The 27423-nt window shown below is 44.8% G+C and overlaps 1 protein-coding gene across 2 annotated transcripts in view; it reads right to left on the bottom strand.

Annotated features, from left to right (window-relative positions):
- Nck2 (NCK adaptor protein 2) overlaps positions 1 to 16857 on the bottom strand; it is a 127824-nt gene extending 110967 nt beyond the window's left edge. For both annotated transcript variants that reach the window (XM_085836857.1, XM_021161653.3), the window contains exon 1: positions 16579 to 16857. The gene's annotated coding sequence lies outside the window, so the exon portion shown is untranslated. The remainder of the gene's footprint in view (positions 1 to 16578) is intronic.
- Positions 16858 to 27423: the final 10566 nt, after the last annotated feature.

Below are 27423 nucleotides of genomic sequence, written 5' to 3'. Positions count from 1 at the left end.
GAACTTCATATCAGAAAGCCAATAGAGGAAAAGATTGTCTTCAAGATGTTTCCCAAGCCAGCTTCTAAGCCTATTACTGCTCAAAGCACACTTAAAAGCCTCCCACAGCACTGGGACAGCAGGCTGGATAGGAAAGGGAAGCCAGAGCAGGTTCAGGGTAGACTAACACATTGTTTGGCCAGCTAGCTCTATATCTGGAGGTACCTGGAGTCCACACTGGATTTGGACCACTGTGCCCACCCTATTCCTACCCAGAGCCTCCATAGCAATACCCAACACAAGGACCACCTAGACTCCAAAGTTGCAGAACCATTTTTGGTCACTGTTAGCCTACTTCAACCAGAGGATATGCCTGAGAGGTGTTAAGCTATCTCAAGCATAGCCACTGGATAAGCTTGTTAACTAAAGGTTTGTTAGGGGTTTGACTTATTTGAACATCTACATGGGGTCTAGGTTCCCTCCCTCCCTTGAAACAAAACTTTCTGACAGACCTAGCTAAGTCTCCCTTCCTTGGCCCAGACCTTTCTACAGAAGGTCTCAGAACAGTCATTCATTTCTTCCTCTACCGCAAACCTGAAACCATCAAACTGAGAAGTGAAGCTATCTAGAAAGAAGGGGCATAGGCTCATATAAAGAGAGCCAGACCAAGATGGTAGAAACTAGGGGGCGGGGTGGGCACTTATTCAGGGTTTCTATTGCTGCAACGAAACACTGTGACTAAAGAGTGAGTTGGAAGGAAAGGGTTTATCTGGCTTACACTTCTGTATCACTGCTCGTCACTGAAGGAAGACAGAGTAAGCACTCAAACAGGAACACACTGGAAGCAGGAAATTATGCAAAGGCCATGGAAGGTGCTGCTTACTGGCTTGCTCATCGTGTGTGGTTATAGAACATAAGACCACTAGCCCAGGGATAGCATCCCCCACAATAGGCTCTGCCCTCCCCATCAATCACTAATTAATAATGTCTTACAGCTGGATCTTATGAAAGCTTTGTCTCTGTTAAGATTCCCTCCTTTTGGATAACTCCAATTTGTGTGTCAAACTGGCCTAAGACTAGCCAGCACACGCTGTGAGAATAAAAGCCCCTGCCTGGAGCTTAAGGATTCAGAGCATAGAGCAGCACAGGGCCTCCACACAAGCCAAGTCAGGAGAAGGGCTCAGATTCTAATCCATAGCTGAGGCCCTCAACTTCCCATACAGATCAGAATCACCTGGGAAACTCGTCTCAACAGGTTTCTGACCAATTTGTCTCAGGAGAAAAAGTCATTAAGTCCAAAGCAGGCCCCGAGAATGTATTTTTCTCCATATCCCAAAACCACATTCTAGAAATACACTGAAGAACCACCCTATCACCTCCTCCACCACAGGGCCCAGGAGCCATGTTGCCATGCCTTCTATGGCCTCTGAAATTGTCTCCTGCAAGCTGAACATCATCTCCTATGAAGAGTTCCGAGTAGCTACTGTAGAAGCAACCACTCTGGGCTGGAGAGATGACTCAGTGGTTAAGAACACTGATGGCTCTTCCAGAGGTCCTGAGTTCAATTTCCAACAACCACATGATGGCTTACAACCATCTGTAATGGGGTCTGATGCCCTCTTCTGGTGTGTCTGAAGAGAGCAATGGTGATACATTAAATAAATAAACAAATCTTTAAAAGAAGAAAGAAACAACCATTCCAGGTAGAGAAGCTGACTTTTCCCAAAGACCAGAGATGGAAAGAAGGGGGAAAAAAAATCAACATTAGAGAAAACTGTACCCCAACCAGGTGGTGGATGTTAGCATACAGTTGCAAACTATGCTGACAGTATGTAACTGTCAACGTGACACAATCTAAAAGCCACCTGGGCAGAGAGTCTCAGGAGGGACTGCCTAGACAGTTTGGTCTGTAAGCAAATCTGTGGCAGATCTTCCTTAACTGGGTTGAGATTCCCATCCCGAATGAGTGCAGCACCATTTCATGACTGGGCCCTGAACTGCAGTGAAATCAATGTGCTATGCAGTAAGCACTCGTGAACTGATTCTCGGCTCTCCTGGGGATATGACTTGCTACTCCAAGTTCCTGCCTTGACTCTCCCAAAATGAAGAATTATGACTTAGAATTGTGAGCTAGAATTCATCTCCCACCACCCCCCAAAGTTGGTTTTTGTCAGGGTATTTTAGCACAGCAACAGAAAATGAAATAGGGCAGCGGCACCTGTGATGTGAAGAGAATGGAGTTTTCACCTCTCTGCTCGGAACCCCAAACTCATCATGAGGAAAGTAAACAACCCTCAAAACCTGCCCAAGGTGCTTGGAACTACCAGAACCAAGCCTCGGAAGCTACGCCACACAGTTGAAAGGAAGATGACAGGATTAAAAGCAATGTGGGGTCCTGGGACAGAGAAACAGATGTTAGGAACTAATTATATAAATCTAAACATAGCCCAGGCTTTTGTTAACATCGTGTATCAACACTGATCGTTATATATGACGAGGGCCCTATACTGATGCCAGACAACCAAGTGAGGAAAAGTGGTGCTGGTTATGTCTCAGTTTTCTGAAAGTATTTTAAAATGCACAGATGGGTATGGAGGTACATACCTGCAATTCAAGCCCACAGGGCTAGCTAGCATGAAGATTTCCTGTGCAAGCCTGGGCTATACAACAAAGTCACAGCTAGCTTGTGCTATATCGGGAGATCATTGGAGGGTGAGGGGCATGCTAATGTAAATATAAAATTAAGACATATGTACAGAATACCATGGTGGCCTTTGAACAGCAACAAACTGTACCCTGGTGAATCACAATACTCAAGAAAAAGGGGGGGTGGGGCTGAGGATACTGCTCAAGGAGTAAGCTCAAGGCCCTGGGCTCTAGGTTCCTCAATTTAATACTAACTTTTCAACTTAAAAGAAAACGAGGGAGGGAGGGAGGGAGGGAGGGAGGAGGGAGGGAGGGAGAACATTACAGCTCAGCGTAATAAAACAGAACAAGGTTTATACATTACTGAAATCCAAAAGAACAGTGTATGCTTGAATACATACAATGATAATAGACTATATAAGCAAACTTGCGACTTTCAATGAAACTGAACCAGGACTTAATACAAAGTCTCCCTTTCTCAAGGCCCCAAACCAGGACTCCAACATTGTTCTCCCTTTAATCCATTGCAAACCTCCTATCTCCAAATCAAACTTGGTTTACTCTCAAATGAACTTCAAGAGAAACATGGAGCCTTAACTACAGTCTATCACTAATTAATTCTAGTATTTCACAAAACCCCTTTTACATTAATCCATGTCATCTGAAGCCAAAGGAAATGAAGGCTACTTCAGCATGAATAACCAAGACCCTATTTACGTTGAAAAGCAATGTTGGTTTGTTCTCCTATGCTAAACAAAACTTAAAAATAAAGGCTGACACCTATCCGCCTCTGGAAAAGTTTCACAGACCACCTTTGTGATTTGGGCACTGGACTGAGAAACTGGCAGTCTGAAAGGCTGCACCTACAAAAATTCAGGACCCTGATATAAAAAGAAACATTCAAACTAGAGTAAGAAACAGTTCTAAGTTTCAAAGGAAGTACTTTCCAAGTCAGACCTAGGAGAAAACAAAACAAGTCCTTGCCATAGCTGGACAGGGTTGATCTGCAACACCCACTGTTCCACAAGAAACAGAAATTTGACTGAATAAACCTTCTCTAAATTAAAAGGTGGCCCATGTCTTTAACTGCAGCACTCAGGAAGCAAAGGCAGGTGGATCTCTTTGAGTTCCAGGCCAGCCAGGGCCTCACAGTGAGAACCTATCTCACAATTCATACATAAAAACAAACAAAATGTGAGCTAATGCATTTACACCATTATCAAACAAAACAAGAAATAAATTATGTGTGCTACCTAAATGCAATATTCAGCTAAAACCTTCAATAAGTAGTTTTACTGATTTTTTTTTAAGTAAATAAGCAACAGACAAGCAGAGTTTACATTATAAGAACAGGTTTAGCTAACCCCAAACCAAGAGTCTTCTGTGTGCAAACAAATGGTCTTTCACCTGAGTCCTTGAAATATCTACATGAGCGGATGAGTGTGTTGAGGCAGCCACCAACGTACACGGCTACACCAGGGAACAACTCCTCTCAGGTGACCATTCTAGCCTCTACCTCCAAGGAACTTGGGAAAGAGTTATCCTTCTCCAAAATACTGGAACTGCATTTCTGCTGGTGTTAGGGAGGGTGGGAGAGACTTTGTGTAGTGTCACCTCTCACGCAAATGTGGAGATGGTGATTAAAGGTCAGAAACGAGCGTGGAATAAAAGAAATCTCTAGGCTAGTTTACAGGCTCCCTGCGGGTAGATCTCTGGCTGGCTCCCACAGCCCTGGCACACAGTTGGGATCAAATACTCACTAAGTGAACGCTGCTTATTCAAAATACAATCCCAACAGTCGTCCACCACACAAGACAGGTCTTTAGAATAACAGGATTTGTCACCTCTACATCCACCCACTTTCAGCCTCAACCTCCGTGGAGGATCTGATACACTAGCAGGGCCCTGGATCTGCCACTTAAATCATTTATTCATGCTTCCGAAAGGAAACGTTCTACCAATCAAGGACTACATCACACTAACTATAAAAGCCCCAAAGGCAGTCCTGTAAGAAACACTGTGGCAACCTCTTTCACAAAAACGCAAAACAGCCTTAGGAGAAGATACATGCAATTGTGTAACTAGCCAAATCAGTAGCAAAGAATCTCTACTTCCCAGAGGAATCAAGACTTCAGACGTCCAAATTGAGATAAACCTATTAACCAAGTTTAGAATGATATAATGTAATACAGTTCAAATTATAATGAAAAGCCAAAATACCCCCCACCTAAGGCAGATGCTTACAGGCAGGAGACAAACCACAGTGGAGTGCAGGCTTCCAGAAGCATCCCGATACTACAGATCTCTCTCCAGAAAGCCATTCACAGCTGGGAGCAAACGGCCAGTTAGGATAATTTCTTCATCTACAAAACATCCGATTCACAGCAGAAGATTCCTTCTACCCACCCTCCAAGAAGAAAAGGCACTGAATAGCCTATAGGCAACAAAAAGATACATACATTGCTCAGCCCCACCTAACTTCCGAAGTTCCTCGTGTTCCCCAAGAGTTACCATTAACTTTCCAGAGGATCCTCAGCCATCGGAGATAGGACTAGAGAAAAGATAAGCTATATATTTAAGATCTCAGAACACTGAAATTTCACTGTGTTGCTATAGTATTCATCCTAGTAACAGAACCGGAAGAATGGTGATAAGAAATTGGGTCAAAAGAGGAAGAAGACAGGACAGGAAATAATCAACACAACACAGACAGCTGCGAAGACAAGGCAACTCCAACTGGCAAGCCTCCTCCACATTGCTAGGGTCCTTTTTTTCCCCTGCTTGATCAAGAAAGAGCCTATTTACAAAGGGAAAAAAAAATTTCAGACAGTCATCATAGCCTAGGCTGGCTAATCCATAGTTGTGTAGACGCTGGGAGTCAGCAACTAACAGCCAAATTAGAATTTTCCCTTTCCTTCTCCTTCCTAAGGTCTAATTTGTGGTATTTGTGCTCTCTCTTTGAAGAGGGTAAGGACCATACAAAGCAGACATCAAACATTCAAACACTAACGCATGTGCCCAGCTCAAAACAAACCAGGTTGAGCCCTCAAGCCCATGAACTTTGGTAATAGCAAAATACATCTCTCTGGATAATCATCCGTGTAAAGTTTCTAAGAAAACTGATGTCTTTTGATCAGCCATTGCTCACGCAACTGATAAAGGGTCCCCTATCACTCCACATCAGTGGGCCTTCTGAGAGCAATGGACTTTATTCACAGCTCAGCTACCTGTCACAATGCAACAATCAGCTCTTCCTAGGTATGTGGTACAGATATGCTGACTGGACACAGATAAGCAGACTGACAAACTTTGGCATTAGTACACACACACACACACACACACAAAGAGTCAAATTCATAGAAGTGTCTCCTTTACATATTTAAGGACATAGATGTACAAGTGGTATTCAGGGGTTCTAAACACGTATAACTTTCACTATGTTAATGAAAATGGAGGAATGAAATTGGTCTCCTAAAAGCAACTTAACTAACACTTATGTGGAGAAAATTGTATTCACTCCTGCCAAGGTCGATTAACTAGGGGTATTCTGAGCTAGTTAACACTTGGCTGTGGGGATAGGCTTATGTATTTCAGGATTACAACAGCCAGCCTGTATCCACTATCCACTGCAGCACCTCTAAGCATGACAAGTGTCTCGAGATATTACCAAATGTCAGCACAGGAAAGTTGCTCAGAGGAAAATCAATGAGTTTTATAGACATGGGTAAAGGATGTTCAAGCCTCCATCAAGTTTTTCAAAACACTAACCTTGAAAAAAGCGATTTGGATTTGCAAAAATGAACTGTCTCTATTTCCCAATCCAAATCTGATAGCAAATCAGATCCCAAAATGAAGAGGAAGCCATGCATGCACTAATATGCGGGATGTTAAAACATATTTTCTCCCTCAGGCATGGACCCCTGACCCATTAGACACAGTCGTGAAGAGAGAATCCAGTTCTACTGTAGACAGAATCAGCTTTTCTTTGGATGACTGAGTATATCAGGTACAAGGCACAGTCAAGTCTGAGGAGAACACCAAGACTCATGACCCACAGGCAGTTCATCAAACGCGCCTTAGTTCTGCCCAGGCAAAGCCGAGGACTGATCAGAAGGGAGACGAGTCAATCTATAAAGCCAAGCTAGGCAGATCCTAGGGAGACTGTGAACAAGGACATAAAGGGTAGTGTGTGCGCCCAGGTGAATATAGCACATAGAAAAGCCCAGTGGTTGAACAGAGGACCATACAAGAGTGAAGAAATGAAGGGAAATCCCCAAAGCACAGAAAGGGGAAAAGAATAGGCAGAAAAGACTCAATTTATTATCTATCTTGCTATATTCTGCTAAGTTTGTCTCTTTAAATTCACTGATCAACCTACCAAGATTCTGGAAACTGTCCAGCATAACTCTCTGAGTCCTTTTATTTCTTGCTTTAAAAAAAAAAAAAAAGTTGTTTAATTTAAAAAATACTAACGTAGCTTGTGGTTTTTATGCCAACATCAAGCTGGCTTCCATCACACACAATAATAAGAACAATTTATTATCAGTTCTGCCGGGCCCTCCCCACACACCCAGGCTTGATACAAGCTTATATAAACTGATTAGCCATAAAATGGACACAGCAGAAAGAAGGAAGAAAGGAAAGACAGCAAGCATGCTTCTGCACGCAGGCTCCTAAGTGATATAATTAAAATATTTGTTGACTTACAGACATCCTTAAATCCTCAGCCAAAATTCATACATTCTGAAGCGGAGGTATATCCTTGAAGGAAAATCGATAGACATGGGCAGACTGTATCATCTCCAGGCACTTTTCAACTGCTCATGAAAAAGGCTTAGCAAGACTCCAGTAACCTCCAAACACCAGAGGCCAAGTCTGCAAAGGTCTGGAGCACACTCACCCATGCCATAGTTCCCAAAGGGAGTCCGAGCAGCTGCTTCCAAGGATGCAGACTAAGAGGCAACCCTGCCTTCTACCACTAGAAAAGAGGCCAAAGCCAACCTGGAAATCCTCAAGACCTCCCCACGTGTCAGATGGGTGCAGGGGAGTCGTCAGAAGAGCACTGTACCTCTTCAGAGCTGCCTCTCCAAGGCCACTGAAGCCGTCTTAGGCACTCAGTCCTTCCCACCTCCAGAGCCTCCTTCACAAAGGAGCTGATACGCAGTTTCCAGAATGAATCTACATCCAAGCTCCGCTCCCTACCAATGATTTTTTTTTTTTTTTGCCTTTCATCATTTCTCAAATCTTAACTACCATGAACATTTATGTCCCATTTTATGCATTTTGGACATATCTTAACAAAGGTATAGTGAGCCAGGCGTGGTGGCGCACGCCTTTAATCCCAGCACTCGGGAGGCAGAGGCAGGCGGATTTCTGAGTTCGAGGCCAGCCTGGTCTACAAAGTGAGTGCCAGGACAGCCAGGGCTACACAGAGAAACCCTGTCTCGAAAAACCAAAAAAAAAAAAAAAAAACAAAGGTATAGTGGCCTGGCTTAGAGGGTAAGGTGGTCAGAACAGAAGTTCCAGACCAGCCACTGGGTGGCTGTGATCTCAGCCAACCAATCCAATCCCCCCGCCCCCTTTTTTTTTCCAGAATAAAGGCAGAAAGTGCCGTGTTCAGGTCTTGTGAGAATTCAATGAGTTACTGTCTGTAATGTGCTTAGAACAGTAATTACAATGTCTGGTCGTGTGTGTGTGTGTGTGTGTGTGGTGTGTATGCGTGTGTGTGGTGTGTATGCATGTATATAAGTGTGAGAGACCACTCAAAAACATGATTTTAGCTTCTATATCTACATATAGATTAAGTACTTAGCACTGATCAAAAATATGTAAAAACTTATTTATGTTGATAATTTAAATCTCTACAATAAAAGCGCATTTCTAAAAGGTTTGTAATGCACCAAGAAGGATATGTGCTGTTAAATATACCTTGAATGCTGGATTCTGAAGACTTCATCAAATAAAAAAATAAAGTCTAGTCACACATTAATTATGTTTGTAATGACTATATACATAAATCAGACTCACTATTACACTGGGTAAAGAAAAACATGACAGTAGCACTTGTCTCTTTTTACACTTTTAATGCGGCCCTGAGAACATTTAAAGTTACATCTGGGGCTGGCATTCACATGGGTGAGTGACTCACATGGCATTTCAATGGGACAGTGCTGCCAGACAAACAATGGCTTCAAGTGGAATTTACAGGGAGACACTTCGTTAAAAGACACACACCCACCCGGCTTTCTGCAGACAATCTCTCTTCCCATAAAGTAGAGGCAGGATCCTGCTGCACTCTATGCAAAACCGCAGCTACACAGCAGCCCAGCAGTCTAGGGCTTGCCCTGAGCAGCCCCAATGGGCAGCAGTGTCTAAGAGAAGTTCATGACCAGAGTTAGCAAACCGCTGTGGGTGTGTGGTTACAGACAACAGTAGCTTAGGGGAGAGTGGATTTTGGAGAACAAAGACAACAATTGAGAATGTACGTTCACATCTGTAACACCAGGGACTTGGAACATCTTGGGAGATGGATTCTGGAGCAGTGGAGACTCACCAAGTGCAAAAAGTGGCCTCAACTGAGTGTTAGGGCCCAAAGAATGAGAGAAAACAGATGGCAGGAGTCGTCAGAAGCTGTTTTGATGTCAAAGTCAAAGGAAAAAAAGAATAGAGCAGTCAGTGAAAGCAATCTTTTGGAGGAGGAATCAATAGGGCTGATAACCAGATTGGTGACACAAGAGGGAATTTCAAGGACGGATTGGAAGATGGGTGAAGAGGATAGTAGCCGGAGAGCAAGGCCAGAAGACGGTATAGTTTGAGACACTGGATATTTTAGAAATAATTAGGAAAGATAACTGGTTCGTATCAATGAATGAATGAAAGGATAGTCAAATGAACAACACCAAAATAATGAAGTAACAAAGGAACCATGAACAAACCAACCTATACGGATGGAGAATGGTTACAGGTTAGCCCCACTCTCCAATGTGGTCACCTGTAACAGTAGACTATCCTTGGTCATAAACACACACAGAGCACAAGATGTGTCTCACCAAATAACACCGTGCACAGTCCAGGAAGAGCACTCATTGGCTTGCAGGACCACAGTCCTGTCAGAGGTAGCAGACCCTACCCTATACTTTTACTCTCACGAGGGATCAGCAAAGGCATTTCTTCTCATGCAAAACCCACCGTGTTCTCCGCTGTATTTATGAGAGTCCTCATAGTGAAAAACCAGGAACAAACCACAGTGAGTGGCCACAGCCAAACCACATGGTGAAGGCAAGAATTCACAGTGAACTACGGCAAATCAAGCCCTTTTGTCTCTAATCACTCTGCTTAAAGCCTCAAAGCAAAGTGCCAGTGCTTCTTACCAGCTGTGGGACTTGAGGGCAAGACTCCATGAGGAGTTGACAGTCTCTTTTTACTTCTAGCTATTCTGAAACCATCCCTGGCAGTTGTCCTCAGAGCAAAGTAAACAGATTCCAGACCTGGGTGGTGAAAGCAACTGTATGTCCTAAGACTGGCCATTTGAGAAGACAGTTACACTGTGACAGATGGAATTGTAGCCCCAGGTTCACACACTGAGGCTCTAACCCCCAAATAATGACACAATGAGACCATCCCCCATCATGGTTCCAGAACCTCTGAAGTTCCCAAATCTTCACTTCTGTAACCTTACACGATCTTTGTGTATCACCTATGATCTTCATCCTATACAAGATTATGTATACATCCAATAGCACTAATGGTATGGAAGCTATACTAAGAAATACATTTTTTTTTTTAAAAACTGTATATATTTAGTAAAGATAAAAGTTTTGCAATTGGTCAAAACCAGATGTTGAATACCAAATGTATCCAGACACAACATTAAAGAAGATAGTTGAAGCTGGGCATGGTGGTGCACATCTTTAATCCCAGCACTTGGAAGGCAGAGGCAGGCAGATTTGAGTTTGAGGCCATATGGTCTACACACTGAGCTTCAGGCCAGCCAGAGATTCATACATAGTGAGTCCTTCGTCTCCAAAATAAGCAATATTCTCCTATTGGGGCTGGAGAGATGCTTACTGGTTAAAAGCTCAGACTGCTCTTACAGAGGCCAAATTTGGTTCTCAGAACCTATGTCAGGCAGCTCAGAACTGATAACTGCAGCTTCAGGGCATCTAACACACTCTCTGGCCTCTGCAGGCACCAGCACTCACATGCATACAGCTACACACAGACACGCACACGTTCACAAACATATAATTTCTTTTAAAAGAAATTTTAAGTGGGGGCAGGTGACAGCTAAAGGTGGTAATAAGAATGGGAACCTTATCTAATAGAACTGCTTCCTTCCTAAGAAGATGAGGGCCCAGCAGAGGGCCCCTTACTCTATAAACCTGCAGTAAATAAAACAACCAAAACAAAGCTGCCAGTTAAAGACAAGAGGGCCAACAGAGAGACAGACAACGTAAGACAACATAACCTTGGTCTTCCTGCTTCCAGGATGCTGAGAAAGTTCACTCTGCTGTTTCAGCCACCTAGTGCAGTATTCCACTACAGAAGACCAAGCAGACCAAAACACACCAATCAGGGATGAATACCCTGGACACTAGGGGACCTTCCAGGCAACTCTGGCTCCTAAAAACTTAGCAAGGACACAAAGTCACTGCCATATCTCCTGCCTGCCTACACAAATGGCTCTTCCAAGGGCTCCACAGGTTAACTGCCCCCAACCATATCTGCACATACCTGAAACACAGCACAGTACACATCTGTGGGAACACAGCCAGTACACATCTGTGGGAGAGCCCAGTCCATTGTGGGTGGGGCCACCCTGGGATGGTGACCCTGAGTTCTAGAAGAGAGCAGGCTGAGCAAGCCAGCAGAAGCAAGCCTCTGTGCTCTCTGACTCAGCTCCCTGCCTCCAGAAATAAGTAAGTAAATAAATAAATAAGCCCTTCCCTCCCCAATTGTTTTTGGTCATAGTGTTTCGTCACAGCAACAGAAACTATAACTAAGACAACACCCAAGGGCTATGACAAAGCTCTGGGACTCAGTAACCCTCACCTGCTGCCTTCTGAGAGGTGACAGGGCACTGAGTAACAAGCCTTCAACCTAAGCCCACGACCCCTGGCATTTTTCTCACACAGATGTCAGACCCAAATGTCACTCTATGCAGAACACTAAACATGAACAAGCAAAAAGTACTTTGTAAACTACAAAATTACACTGACATCTTATTCCTATCTTGTCATCTGGCAGTTTGGGTCTTTCTTTAACAACTGGCTGGCCAATGTGTCTGTTTCCCAAAACCGTCTTCAATGAAGAAATTGCAGTCCAGGTTGCATGTTCTTCATCCAACAGGTTTGGGGCCAGAAGTGTGTCAGCCTCTGAGGCATGTGCAGCACACACGTGTCACCCTCGACTGGAACTCCTCGGCAAATTATTTGCTTATCCTGCTGATATATTTGTTATTTACTACCACCCCGATCGACCCTGCATTTGTCACACTTAAAAGAAATAACACCCAAGTCAAAAAAAAAAAAAAATCCACGTTTCATATATAGTATATACCTGAGTGTAATCTCAGTATTTCTAGTCCGCTTGAATTTGGACAATTTGTCACAAGGTCAGGGGTGGAGAATGCCATTTATGGCATCATATCGTGTTGGTGCTCAGAAAGCCTTCATTTTGGGAATGCTTTCTCAAAAAGTGTTAATCACCCTTAGCTATCAGTGAAATTTAAATGTAAACCACTTTGAGACTTCATCTCAGTGTGGTCAGAATGGCCTACATCAACAAAACAAATGCTGGTGAGGCTGCAGAAAGAGGAATCCTCATTCACTACTGGTGTGAATGCAAACTATCATCACTAGGGAGAGTCCTCAAAAAGCACCAAAAATAAATCTAACAGAGGACCCACTCCTTGGCACATGCCCAAAGGACTCACACATCCTATCCCTCAGATACCTGCTCAGCCATGTTTACTGCCACCCTATTCACAACATGGAAACAGCCTCAATGCCCTTCGACAGAGGAACAGACAATAAAAATGTGGCACATATACGGTAGGATGTAAAGAAAAATGAAGTCACGAAATTGGCAGACCAGATTTTCAGGCTACAGATCTTCAACCTACAATTAAATTCTGAGTAAACCTGTACCTTCTTTTAAAAAAAAAAAAATGCCAAATACAGACAGTAGAAAGGGAGTACTAATCAGTAACTACTTCCTAGCAACACAACCAAAGCTCTGGCCAGAGCTATCACACCAGGCTGACATGGGCAGCCTCATCTATTGAAAAACTCCAGCACTCCAGCTAGGCACACACCTGCAATCCCAGCACTCCAGAAGCCTCAGCAGAGGGATCAGGTTTGAGGACAGCGGTACAGTAAGAAAACGTCTCAGAAGAACAAAACCATTCAGTCCCACCACAGATCTCTGGGCTGGGGTTCGCTTAGCTCCACAAAGGGCAGTCACCATGCAGGTGCGCAAAATGGATTACCTTCAGGCTGTGGAAAGGGGGACATAAAGGAATTCCGTGGGTTTTGTTTCTAGGTTTCACTGCAGAACTACAAATGACTTGCCGTGCAAGAGAATTTACCAAGTAAAGGCCACCAGATCACATTCCCTCACTGTCTCAAAAGTCTTAGAGACCAATGTTGTGGTGCGGTCGTTGTGACTCTGAGCAGAGCCTAAGATTCTGATTTCATCACCAACCTCAGTAACACGGGTCAGAAATCAACAAGGTGCTAAGAAATGTGTTGTCACACATGAACTATGGATCAAATGCTATGATCAACACCTTCCAGCCTATATACCAGGGTAAGAAATAATGAAGACGACTAGGAAGAAGGTCACAGATGTCCAAAGGAAACCACCAAGAAAGATCTGTTGGATGTCCCAGGACACAGTCATTGCCTCTTAGTTGAGATGGAAGATGGTGAAATACAGGAGAAAAATGGCCCTTCAAAAAGATGATGAAATTTAAGACAGCCATATAATCTGGGAAAGGGACCTTTGGCTACTCACAAGTACTAGTCAGAGATGGAAATACCAGTGTGACCCTAACGTGGTACTGCTATGTCGATCTAAAGAACAGTTTTCACTGTCATGGCCTGGAGGACTAAGAATTTCAGGTGGAAGTGAACTCCAGGGGAAAGAAAGGGTGGGAACTGGGGTGGGAACTGGGGTGCCAAGGACATGATTCTCTAAAAAGGCTTTACCATCATGTTCTGTGTTTTGTTCAAAGTGAATTGCTGAAAATTAAAAAAGTCTTTTTAAAACTTGCACTACTCTGATTACCTAAAGAAATGCATTGCTGGGCGTGGTGTTGCACGCCTTTAATCCCAGCACTTGGGAGGCAGAGGCAGGCAGATTTCTGAGTTCGAGGCCAGCCTGGTCTCCAGAGTGAGTTCTAGGACAGCCAGTGCTATACAGAGAAACCCTGTCTCGAAACAAACAAACAAACAAAAACAAAACAAAGAAACAAAAAAACAAAAAACAAAAAACACCATGGCTGCATACCTCTGATAGCTTGTTTTAAAAGGCTGCCTAACTTACACAGAACAGCACACTAATGGCGTCATTGTTTTCTCACATATGTCCTTTGAAAACACCTTGAGAAATGTTTCTATAACTCATTTTTTTAGGAAAGAGAAACAATTCCAAAGCGACATTTGAAGTCCCTCTGAATGGGAAAACGAATTTCCTAAATCTCTAGTGGAAGCTTCCCGGTCCTTTTGTAAGAAATGTTAGCTTACAAGTTTCCCCAACCACTGCTCACTACACTGCTCTGCACTTGCAACAAGCAGTCTTGAATTCTTCAGTCATTAAGGCTCATTATGAACATCAGAAAATCATTTCCACGAACCATGTCAGCCCCAGTGCACACTGCAAGCCAGTCAGTTAGAAGCATGTGTGCCCTACAAAGAAGCCAAGCCCGGTCTTGCCAGGGCAAATTAAGCTAATGCAAATGATCAAATAAAGGACTACAGGTCGCTATGCAATCAGTGAATCTCCGGCTGTTTTCAAGGGGTCACCCAGTCTGCTCCAACAAGGAAAGAGCTGGAGAGATTTAACAAGGATGAGAGCACATTTCTCAAACACCTGGGTGCTGCTGTTTGTCAGCAAGGTTCAGTACCCCAATGTACAGGACAGATGTCAGGAATATGCCCGGATCAAAGAGAAAGGGAGGAAGAAGGCTGAAGCAAGCAAACCTGAAAGCCTGGAAATGGACCGGAGAGACTACTACAAGGAGCTGGAAACCACCTTGTATAAGTTCGACCCATTTTAAAGGGGTCGGTCTCTCCATCGGTGGGCAAATCGCCTATCAAGTGTCCAGAGCTCACATAGCAACTTCCAACCCTGAAACTGGGGCTCTGTTCAAGCACATGTAAGAAACTGTGAGCAAGACAGGCAGTATGCTGTAAGTCAAAGCTTTACAGCTGCACAAAGTTCTCATTTCAGCTTCAGGTCACTGGGACCTTTACGTTCTTCAATCAAAACTACACTAACCTACTAGGAGGTGAGAAAGCTTAAGGGAGGATTGTCACTTGTGGTCGCTTAGGAAAGACCCGAAGGTGTAAAACCTTATCTGTCTAAAGTGCACCTTCTCCATTGTGTTCACTGGCTGCCTTCACTACATAAACCAGGCACATGCACGAGAAAGTCCGGTTTCTAAGTCAGTATCTATAAACACTTGAAAAGTGAATGGAGGGAGTGCCCACAGCACAGTTGAGATGTTCTGATAAAGTAGTGACCTTTAGACTAGAAAAACCACAGTTGCTAACTATACCAAAAAAAACCCAGGCTGGAAACACACCCAAAATTATTCTCATTCCTCCTCAAAATCTCTGCAGAAAAGCCTGTATTGGGTGAGGAGCAGAGAAGTCTCCAGGGGAGGATACCAGCAAGCCACGCCCACTGGCCAACGGGCTGTTTCATTTTGGGTCAACCAAGGAGCAGGCCTGTGCACCTCCAGCCCAAACTCGGACCTGTTCATCCCACACACAGACGCAAACTTGGCAAGACTGGCCTTAAACCTGTTAGCAAAATAAGAAGAGCCAAATAAGGTGGAAGCGGCCAACCTGAATGGGTTAGGGTGGCAGGGCCCACTCCACTTGGCACCCAGCTGTGTCCCCAAGCTGTTCACAATACTACTGTAAGTCACGTCCGCTATCCATTAACCACCACCCGCGCACACCTTCCGGGAGAATCGCTGTTGTGTATAAATAACAGCGTTTTGCAAATCAAACCTCTCCACACAATGCCAAGCTAACAGCGCTCAAAAGGGAGGTGCCATCGGGGCATTAAAAGTCACACATCAAATTCTTGCAGAACCACTTGCTTAAATCGCCCTGAATAAGCTGAGGGGGCAGAACAACTGGGAAAAACTTTGGCTGAGGAGGTTTAAGTCTTGGAAATGCGGGACCAGGCGCAGGGACTGGAAGGAACCAGGCACAAAAGCGCCCTGCGCCGAGGCAAGGACCTCCTTTATGGAACGTGACAGCAGCTTTGTGCCGGATCACGAATAGTTCTAAATACTGGAAGTTCTCCCCGGCCATCGCAGCCTCCCGCTTCCTAGCGCTGTGGCCCTCAGATCCCAGGCTATTCTTCCCAGGCACGCGCGCCCGGCGACCTGGCCACGGTTCGGTCCCACGCCCGCAGCACAGGCCAGGGCTGCTTGTGTTCCCGAGGGCTTTAGGTCCTTGGTCCCCGGAGTCCGCCCGCGGAGGGCGCCCCACCCCCACGCCAGCCCCAGGCTAAGGGAGGCGAGGGCTCGCAGGAAGGTGTGTGTATCCGAGGTGCGGGTGCCCGGGGACGCCAGGCCGCGGCGGGGCTGAGGGCACCGGCCGGGTACACAGGGGTACGCGCTCCCTGGCCCTCCCCGGGCGGCCGCGGCCCGCCCGCCCCTCTCTTCCAACTCCACCGACCGGCCCAAGTTTGCAGCCCCCGCCATTGCCTTACCTCGCCGCACAGTACACGCCGAGGCCGGAGGGCAGCAGCGCGAGTCCCGGGGCGGCGGCCGCGCTGCGCCCGCCCAGATGCCGCTCTTTGTCTGCACCGCTCCCTCCTCCCGCCACCAAGCGGACGCAATTGGACCCGGCGGACCCCGCCGGCCCGGGAGCCCCGAGCCTGCCTGCCGCCGAGCCCTCCTCACTACCACCGTCGCCGCCGCCGCCGCCCGCTCGGCCGCGCGCACCGGCCTGCGATCCGCGGCGGCGACCCTCCCGCGCAGCGCCCGCCTCCGCGCGCTCCCCGCCCGCGCTCCTCCCTGGCTGCCGTGACGCCGCCCAGGGGCCGGCCCAGCCCGGCGCACGCGGGGCGGGGGACCCACCTGGGAGTCCCAGCCAGGCCTCGGGAAAGCGCCGCCTGGGGGCTTCAAGCCGTAACCCGCTCTAGATTGGAGTTGGGGGCACCCGGGAGGGGCTGCTAGGGAGAAGGAGGTGCCACTTGCAGCCCAGGAGACCGGGTGGTCTCCGCACCCGGCTGTGCGTCGGGAGCCTTACAACGACCTCCCTACCCCGCCCCCCAAGCATTCCCACGGCACTCTCAGCCAAACAGGCCTGGTGTCTGTCAGAAAAGTGACTTACATAAAAATGTCACTTCCTCCCAGTAATTGCTTGTGGGCATTTTCTTTATTTATTTGCCTTGCATTTATTTACTTTCCCATCCAGACACTTTTTTACTCCATACCCCCAACCCCCAACCTCCAGGCGGGACCACTTCCTAGTGGGGGAGGAGAGGAAACCCGACCTCAGCTGCCTCCGCAGCGTCCTGGCCAGCTAGCTTATTAGAGCCCAGGAATTCTTTAGTACAGGAGGCTGAGAAAGCTTTAGAAGGAAACCTTGCTCTCCCAGTCTTGTGTAGTAGCTAACCTATAAGCAAACTTGAAAAGCTAGAACCCTAGATCGAGGAGAAGGACTGAATCCAGAGGTTTCTTCTCCAAGCTCCTTCGCTCCTTATTCCCCAAAGGAAGCCCTGATAATCAAATGAATTCCACTTTCAGGTTGGGCGACTCACATTTATGTTAATGAGATTCTACCCTAGCCCTTGGTTCCTCCTTATTAAGGCAGAAACAATTCACCCTAGGTAACCAAAAAAAAAAAAAAAAAAGTTGCCTCCCTCCCTATAGGAAGTTCCCAGGCATAAGTAACGTGAGGAAGCTTGGCTATAGTCCTCACAGCATTGACGGTAGGCTTCCTGAACTGTGTCACCTTACACAGGTGTTTCACAACCTCCTCGGCTTTATCACATGTTTACCTGCCTTCTATGTTAAGTACCTGGCACGTAGCCTGACACGAGGGCACTGGGAGGCATCCTGTACAAAATCAGCATACCCAACAGTCTCTTCCAGTCCGAGATGCTAGCTTCATCTGTTCTTTGTTACAGACCTCATCTTTGTTACTATCTAGCTTTACAACAATGAAGGCAGAACTCTAACCAATAGTTTAGCCCTACTTACAATTAGTTTATGCTAAATAAGTAAGACAATATGGACACAGTTTTTAAGCTTTTGCTTTGAAAAGTGGCCTCAGACTCCTCTCACTGATTCTGTGTAAGATCTCCAGGGAGATTTGAACAAGAAGGACTCCCCTTGGCTCATATATTTGCAGGCCAGTTAGTAAACTATTTAGATTAGGAGGGTATGTCCTTGTTGGAGGAGATGAGTCACTGGGAGTAAGCTTTGAACTTAGCCAGCACCTGTGTGTCTGGGTGTCTGTGTGCTTGCTGCACAGTGGATCAGAGTATAGCTCTCAGCTACTTCCCTAGCAACATGCCTGGCTGCTACCAAGCTCCCCACCATGATGACAGTGGACCAAGCCTCTGGAATTGTAAGCAAGCCCCCAATTAAATCCAAAGATGATAGATCAATGTGTGTGTGTGTGTGTGTGTGTGTGTGTATGTGTGTGTGTGTGTGTGTGTGTATGTGTGTGTGTGTGAGACAGAGAGAGAGAGAGAGAGAGAGAGAGAGAGAGAGAGGTGTCTTAGTTTAGTTTAGTTTGGGTGTTATTGCTGTGAGGAGACTCCATAACCAAGGCAACTCTTATAAGGGCAAATACTTCATTGGGGCTGGAGTACCATTTCAGAAGTTCAGTCCATTGTCATCATGGTCCAAAGCAGGGCAGCATGCAGGCAGATATGGTGCTGGGGGAGCCAAGAGTTCTACAGCTTGATCCGAAGGAAGCCAGAAGGAGACTAATTCCACACTGGGCAGAACTTGAGGACTAGGAGACCTCAAGCCCGCCCCCACAGTGATGTACTTCCTACTCCAACAAGGCCACACCTCCTAATAGTGCCACTCCCTGTAGGCCAATCATTCAAACACATGAGTCTGTGGGGCCAAATCTATTCCAACCACCACAAGATAGATTAGTTAGACACAGCTATCGATGAGAGAAAGAGAGAGAGAGAGAGAGAGAGAGAGAGAGAGAGAGAGAGAGATGAATTGCTTTACCATGGTTTCTCTTCACAGCAATAGAATGCAAACTAAGACAGTTTATGAAGACTAGATGTTGATATCGGGTATCCTATCTGATTGCTCTCACTGGACCCCATAGCCCACTATTTGGCTACTGTAGCTAAGCAGACTGCTGGAGAGAATCCTGTCTCCATGTCCTGATGGTCGCATACCTACCAGGCATTTATGTGGGTACTGGGAATCCAAACTCTGCTCCTCCTGTTTACATGTCAAGAACTTTATCATTGAACCGTCCCCCTAGTCCCTGCAAGATGAAAGGTCATTTTTATATGCCCACTCCTGGCTAAACTATAGTCTTAAAGTCAGTTTATCTTCACTGCTTGAATGAAGGCTAGTCTACTCTGCTAGATCACTGGATCTCCTTCCCAATCCAGCTCTTCATCCCATAGCCTCCGGCTTAGCCTTGACCAATAAGGTTCTCAACTTTCCTAATGCTGTGCCCCTTCAATACAGTGTTATGGATGTGCCCCTAGTCAGTCCCAGTACCATGATGTGGTAACCCCCAACCACTAAATTATTTTCACTTCTACTTCGCAACTGTAATTTTCCTACTGTTATGATTCACAATGCAAATATCTGATATCCAGGATGGTCTTAACTGACCACTGGTCTATAATCTACCTCAACTCCCAGAAGAAACTGCAGTACATCTTAACCTCTTCTTGGCCCACCTCCCAGTCTCCCACCATCCTAGAAATAAAGCACCCTAACGCCATAATTCCATCCAGTCAAAGCATGATTCGTGTGGTTCATCGTCCTTAAACATTTAACTGTGCTTTCCCTTCCTTTTCCACTACAGGAGCTTGATATTTATGTTATGCCCCAGCAATACTTACCATGAATTGTTACTGAACCTGGACATCTATCAACTCTAATGCCCATTTCACATCTTCAAAAGCTGAAAGAGTAAAAAAAAAAAAAAAAAAAAAAAAAAAAAAAAAAAACTGGGGCAGAGAGAGCTGTGTGTGCCTGCCTCCCAGCTCCTCTTCTTCCATTCCTACCACCTTCGAGTTAGTGCTGTGTGCTTTCTCATATTCATACTGGGTGTTGGTGTCATCTTAACCTTGTTAAAAACTGCTTTCTGCCACGCGTGGCGGCACACGCCTTTAACCCCCGCACTCAGGAGGCAGAGGCAGGCGGATTTCTGAGATCAAGTCCAGCCTGGTCTACAAAGTGAGTTCCAGGACAGCCAGGGGTACACAGAGAAACCCTGTCTCAGAAAACAAAAAAAAAAAACAAAAAAACAAAAACCAAAAAACTGATTTCTGCTGTCCTTTCTCCTGGCCCACTACAGTCTCATCAAAGAGCTTCCTGTCCCCTTGCATCAAAAGACTAGAGCATTTGTTCCTAGGAAGGCTGGGAAATTAGCCGGGTCCTGGGGCTTCCTTAACAAATTAGATGAGACAATAAAAGTGCATTTTGTTCTTTCCACACTCTGAAGTCCACACTTTCCCTGAAGGCCCCAGAGAACACCCCTTTCTTAACTCACTTGGCTACTCATGGCTCCAACATTCTTTGACATGTTTCTACTTCATCCCAATGTCTGCCTTGTGCTAACATGGCCAGTCCCCAATCCAAGACCATAATCTCTTTTCTCTCTTTCTAAAGACATGTGCTTGGACTCAAGATACACTCTAACCCAGGATGATCCCATCTCAGTATCTTTAATATACACCATCTACAAAGACCCTTTTATTAACTAGGGTCAAATACACAGGCTATATATAGGCAAATAGATCTATGGGCCTACCATTCAATCCACTACGAGGCCTAACATGGGTGATATTTTTTTTAAGCTTGTTTCATCAAAAACAAACATATACAGTTCTGCATTCTACTTCAATAGTATATTTATTCTTTTACTATTAAAATGTAACCCATTATTGAAGGAGAAAAATATAAACCTTCAAAATCCCATTGGTAGTTAGCCCCATGAATCATTTTCCAATGGCATCTTACATTTAGCTGTGCCATGACAACTTTCTGTTTCACTCTGCTCACTATGCAGTTGTTTGTTTCACTCACCCTACACTCCCCAAGATGCCTCACAAAGTCATACCAGTTTCTACCTTCCTACAGTATAGAGGCAGTTGAGAGTTGTCTTTTCCTGTCCCTTCCTCTTTGAGAGCTCCATTCAAAACCTTTACCTTGATAAGGTAATGTTGTGGATGTCCCCCCAGTCAGATTTCAGAGTCTCAGGGTCTGCTGACAAGCCTGCAACTTGAGGTCACTGAGCTTCTGCGGGACTCAGATAGTACAATTGCCCCTTCATGTTTATAAATGGTTACTTCCATGAACTCTTCTTCACCCACTGGGGTACCAAAACCCACAGATTCTCATGTATCTTACACAAAATGGGGCAGGGCTTGCATGTAGCCACCACACATTCTTTTCCTTGCTTTGAACAATCAGTAGATGAGGTGCAATTCTTGATACCATATATGTGTTGTGTAAATAAATAGTTGCTGTAGTGAGATGGATAGGGAAGGGCGAGGTGGAAAGTTCCCTCCAGCAGCTGCTTACCTGCTTGGTTCTAAGTCTTGTCTCAATACTACTTGGGATCCTTCTTAAAAAAATTCACTTATCCTACTCATGGTAGCTAGAGCCACTTTCTCTTCTTACAACTGAAATCCCTGAATAACATTAACTGTAGAAATTTGAGGGGTGAAAACAGGGAGAAGTTCCTCATGGGAGGACTTTAGGACTCAGCTGAAAAGAGGAATGTATGTAGGGATGTGGCGTAGTGGGGGGAGTATGAATGATCTTCTTATGCAGGTGAAGTAAAGGATGCTAGATGAGGATCCCAGGGTGAGATCAGGAGATGATGCAGTCAACAAAGTGGATATCAGCAAACTCTGTTGGCACATGTACCCAAGAGTGAGGGATTTGTTAGAGTGGGGATAACTTAACATTATTCAGAGAGGTAACAGCTCCAATAGAGTATAGGGCGTGGATGAGGGAATTATATAGGAGAATTGAGAGGAAGGATTCCGGCAGCTATTTGGATGTGAGTACTCAAAGAGAACAAGAATTGGGCATCAAATCTGACCTGAGTAGCCAATGGTAGGTAGCTAACTCTAAGGTTGATGATGCTGGTGTCCAAAGTAGAAAGTTGGCATTGTGAGGCATGTAAAAGAATGTTGGCACCATGAGCAGCCAGAAGAGGTAAGAAAGGGGTGTTCTCTGGGGACTTTGGGGGAGTTTATGTGGAAAGGACAACCTGTGCTTTGTATGATCTCACATTATGTCTATGACTATCTATGTCTGTCTGTCTATGTATGTCTATGACTATGTCTACATCTATATGTCTATGTCTGTCTATGTCTGTGTCTGTATATGTCTATATCTATGTCCATGGCTGTCTATGTCTATGTCTGAATATGTCTATGTCTGTCTATGTCTATGTCTATATCTATGTCTATGTCTATGTTTATCTATGTCTGTGTCTATGGTTATGGCTATGGCTATGGCTGTCTATTCCCATGTTTCTCTATATCTACCTACATATCCTGTTCAATTTAATGAATTTAATTTATTGCCAACTTACTGCAAGCGAGGACTCTCTAGGAGGCTTAGAAGTGATCAAGTGGCTGTTCCTGCCCTCAAGTGACTTTTTGCTAGAAAATTATCTCTTGCTGCCTTAAATAGTGTTCTGAAGTAATGAGCCTTGTTCCTCTTTAATTGTGCCATCCATCTTGGATGAATCTAAGCACCCTGAGGGCAATGATAGAGGCTGATTTTTGTGTACAACCCCAGACCAAGACAGTTTGTCCTGACAGATGGAAATTCCACATTCCTAAGAGTTTACCAAGGGAGCAAAAGTTACAAGTATTGGCAAGGGGCTGTATAAGGGGTCAGAAGATTTTCAGAACAAATTCTAATGGATATGTATAAAAGGACAGTTGATGGCTCTTAAGATGATGTGGTGATTTCTTACCCAACATGCTCTGTCTGTTTCCTCGTCAGATTCAAGAGGGAACAGACAATGTTAAAGGCCTGACACCTCCTCAGTGACTGGCAGAATGAACATTCTGAAAAGCCAGTCTCTTGGCTGGAGTGTAGAGCTCTCTCTCTCAGTGGATGAGCTTTTGACTAGCATGCAGGAGGCCCAGATTTTAGCCATAACACTATAAACAAACAAATAATACTACTATAAAACATTAAATGCAAACAAGCTCATGCTCATATGAGACATTACCTACATAGGAGCAATATGACTCTCCTACTTCTAAATGAAATGTGATCTGGGCTTCTGGAAACATCTAACTGTATAAATTAAAGGGGGAGACAAGGAAGCCATGCAGAGTTGAATATAACTTAGGACTGAGTGAGCTCAGCACACTAATGTGTATCTTGGGGAAAAAAAAATTAGAATGGTGGTAATGCTACAATGAAGATTTAAACCTTGAAGGCTAGCTTGCTTCAAAAAATAAAAATGCTTAGACTAGCCAGGCGTGGTGGTGCACGCCTTTAATCCCAGCACTTGGGAGGCAGAGGCAGGTGGATTTCTGAGTTCGAGGCCAGCCTGGTCTACAGAGTGAGTTCCAGGACAGCCAGAACTACACAGAGAAACCCTGTCTCGAAAAACCAAAAAAAAAAAAAAAAAAAAAAAAAAAAAAAAAAAAGCTTAGACTTCACATTGTTTTAAATTGTTAGCACCAGGGCAGAATTCATTTTGGACAAGAGCAATTTGAAGAGCAAAGCTAAGATCTCCACTTAGAATTCCACCTCAAGTGATCATCATGTGTGCAACATTTCTGTTAGATACAATCAGTCTTCAATTAATCAGAACATCCTAGAAAGGGCTATTCTGCAAAATTACATTTCCATGTTAGTTAAAGATTAACTAGAAAGTCCTATCAGCAGGAATATAAGTTGAATTCTAAAAAACAGATGCATTGCAAGCTGATAAATCACCTTATAAGTCACAGTATGGTAGGGAGACAGGTCCTTTCCTGATACTGGGGTCCTCTGCCTCTCAGAGTCACCATTCCAACATGCACCCACATTCTGCAGTGCTAAGTGTGTAGCAGAGTAAGTGGGATGTTTGTGAAATCAAAGCTATCTGCTAAAAAAAAGCTTTTTAAAAGAAATAACAAAACTATCCATGAATGTCGGCTCATGTCTGTGACCTCAGCATTCAGAAGACTGAGGCAGGAGGATTGTGCTCTCCAGGCCATGCTGGACTACACAAGTTCAAGGCCATCCTAGGTCACATAGTAAGACCCTTTCTCCAAAATCAAACAAACAAATAAAACATTAACAATATTCACATTTTTTTTTGCATTTTTCCCAAAAGTCTTGAGAGAAATGGCCATTGAACAAGAGTTCTAATTAGCCAAACCCTGTTTAGTCCTCACTTGCATGCATATTTTAACAAGAAAGATTTCTAAAATATAAAATCTCAGCCAAAGCACTGGCTGCCATGCACCTTCCTTAGCTCTACTCTTCATTAGAGAGCAAGTAAGTTCTTGGGGAGTTTGTTTTAGGAGTGCCAGCCTTTGACTTTGCTGTTTCTAGGACTCTGCCCACAGTATCAATGTCGAATCTGTTGAAAGTCTTCACACTAGAGATGAGCCATGTTTGAAGAACAAGTCTGTGTAATTTAATAACTGATGGTCTGGGCCCTCTGGCTAGACAGCACTGTCCAAGATGCAAAGAACTCTCTTCCTTTGGAGTTCCCCTTACTCTGGGAACCTCCATGGGGTCATGTAACCAAGATTGCCTTGTTATCTAGTGATTCCTGGTCTCTATGATATTCTAACATGGTGAGCTGATTAAAGAGGCAGGGATGATCCCCTTGGGTCTCTGAAGTGTCTCACTGACCCCTCACCAAAAGGCAGACGTTAATAATTCTCAGAAGGAAAGGAAGAAAGGACAACTAGAAATATTTTTTTTCTTCCCTATTTGCTGTGGTTGCCCTTTAAAAATTAACAACAAATGAAAGATAAAAGACGCGCCTCTGTAGCCTAGATTGACCTCAAGCTCATCGTCTTCCTGCCTCAGCTGCCTGTGTGTCTGGGTTATGGGCATATACCACACACTCAGCCAAATGTTAAGTGTAAACACCAGCATGTTTACATATGAACTAATCAGATCACCACTGAGCTTGAAACCCAAAGTTGAAGAACATCTATATTCCTTGGCTAATGTGACTCCATCATCTCCAGAGTCAGCAAATGGTTCGCGTTTCTGATCATTTCCCCTCCTCCAGCCAGGAAAGGTGACTTCAGTCCTCTGAGTGAGAATAGCCCCCCTAAGCTCTTGTTCTTGATTGTTTGGTTCCCAGTTAGGAAGGATGTGTGGCCTCCTCCTTGGAGGTGTGTCACTGGGGGTAGGCTTTGAGGTTTCAAAAGCCCCATGCTATGCCCAGTCCTCTGATACCCATCTGCAATTCTGGGATCAAAATAGAACTCTCAGCTATCATTCCAGTACCATGCCTGCTTGCCTGCTTCCATGCTTCCTGCCTTGGCATGACGATTATGAACTAACCCTCTGAAACTTTAAGCAAGCCCCCAATTAACTGCTTTCTTTTATAAGCTGCCTTGGTCATGGGATGTCTTCACAGCAATAGAATAATAAGTTGGACAGTGATCCTCCCTCAGGACTCATATAATTATAGCTGGGGCCCCTGGAGAATTCATCAGCATTCTCCTTCTCAAGGCTTATTCCTTACTCACCCCTACAAAGTCCTTTTGCAACATGTAGCACAGTCACAAGTTCCTGAGATTAAGGAAGGGGTACCTTTGAGGAGTCATGATTGGAGCATCCCTCATGGGGCAGAGTAATACTGGACAAGCTCCTGGGAGGAATTGGGATAGAATGAGGATATCACATGGACACTAAGTGAGAGGACAGGAAGGTGTGCTGGCTCAGGAATGTGAAGGGAAAGAAGATACCTTAGTGGGGATACTTGCTGCAGCTGCTTCCCCCATAGCATCATGAGCTAGGGGAAGCGAAGACACTTCCCTTCATAACTTATGAGAAACCCACTTCCAACCATGGGTTAAACATTCTATCCCAGCACCTCTTGGAGGAGGTCAAGGATGTCCATGGTTTTTTAACCAAAGAAGTGACACAATTAAAAAGATATTTGGGTCATAACCACAAAATTATAGGAAATGCAGAAGACAGTAAAGTATCCATCATAACCAAAACAAAGAACTCTCTCCAAAGTGCCCTCTCCAAGGGGGTTCAGGAAAAAGATATAGTTTTAATGACTTTTGAGACATCAGACGATGATTTTGGCTGTAGAGATGTATAGTAGTCTATTTTTATTGCTATTTATATAGAAGGCTGAGTGCGTGAGATTTCTTTTGGCTTGTGGCTTTGGTCCACTGTTGAGGGGCCATGGGGACATTGACATTTTTGCTGGCAGAATCTTAAAGTGTCACGGGATATCACATGTCAAAAAAGATAGAGGAAATGCTGTGTCTTCTGGTCTCTGCCTATTATTATAAAGTCATCAGCATTCAGTGATGGCTCTACCCTGATTAGCCAATGTTAATCAATGTCCAACAGCCTTGCCTCTGAGCACCATGATCAGATTAACCCTCCAATCCCACAGTTGGGGATTACACTTAAATACAGGAACCTGAGAAGACAAACTCAGACCACAGCTGAGCCACACCAGGGTGCTTATCCTTTAGAGAGAAGCTCTGGTGTGTGTGTGTGTGTGTGTGTGTGTGTGTGTGTGTTCGTTTGTTGCTTTTTTTCTTGTTCTTTTCCCCCCATTGTTCTCATTGGACCATACATATGTTCAGAAACATCTTATGTTTGAGTCAGAAAAAAACAAAACAAAACAATTCTTCCACTCAGGGAAACAGTATGGTCTCTGCAACTGTCAAATCTGGAGACAAACATATGAGTACTAAGAATTATTGATAAGAGATATAGTGATGGGCTGGAGAGATGGCTCAGTGGTTAAGAACACTGACTGCTCATCCAAAAGTCCTGAGTTCAAATCCCAGCAACCACATGGTGGCTTACAACCATCTGTAACGAGATCTGACTCCCTCTTCTAGAGTGTCCGAAGACAGCTACAGTATACTTACATATAATAAACAAATCTAAAGAGAGAAAGAGAGAGAGAGAGAGAGAGATAGTGATGACAGGAAAGGTGGGGTGTAGGGGACGCCTGCAGCTGCTGCCCTGGGACTGCCTCGGGTACTCAAACCATGTCTGAGTGACCTCAGCTGCTAATGCTCAACAGAGAGAGAGACTGAAAAACAGAAGCTACTGGAGACTAATATCAAAGCTCAGGGTCCAGCAGAGGTAACTTGAGGCCAGGGCTCTCAGGCCCTTCACTGTGCAAATCAGGCCACTCATGA

The sequence above is a fragment of the Mus caroli genome, unplaced genomic scaffold (assembly GCF_978045245.1).
Source record: "Mus caroli unplaced genomic scaffold, Mus_caroli_1 scaffold_1, whole genome shotgun sequence".
NCBI lineage: Eukaryota > Metazoa > Chordata > Mammalia > Rodentia > Muridae > Mus > Mus caroli.
The sequence above is the reverse complement of the archived record's forward strand: the minus strand, read 5'-3'. Positions and strand labels throughout refer to the sequence as shown.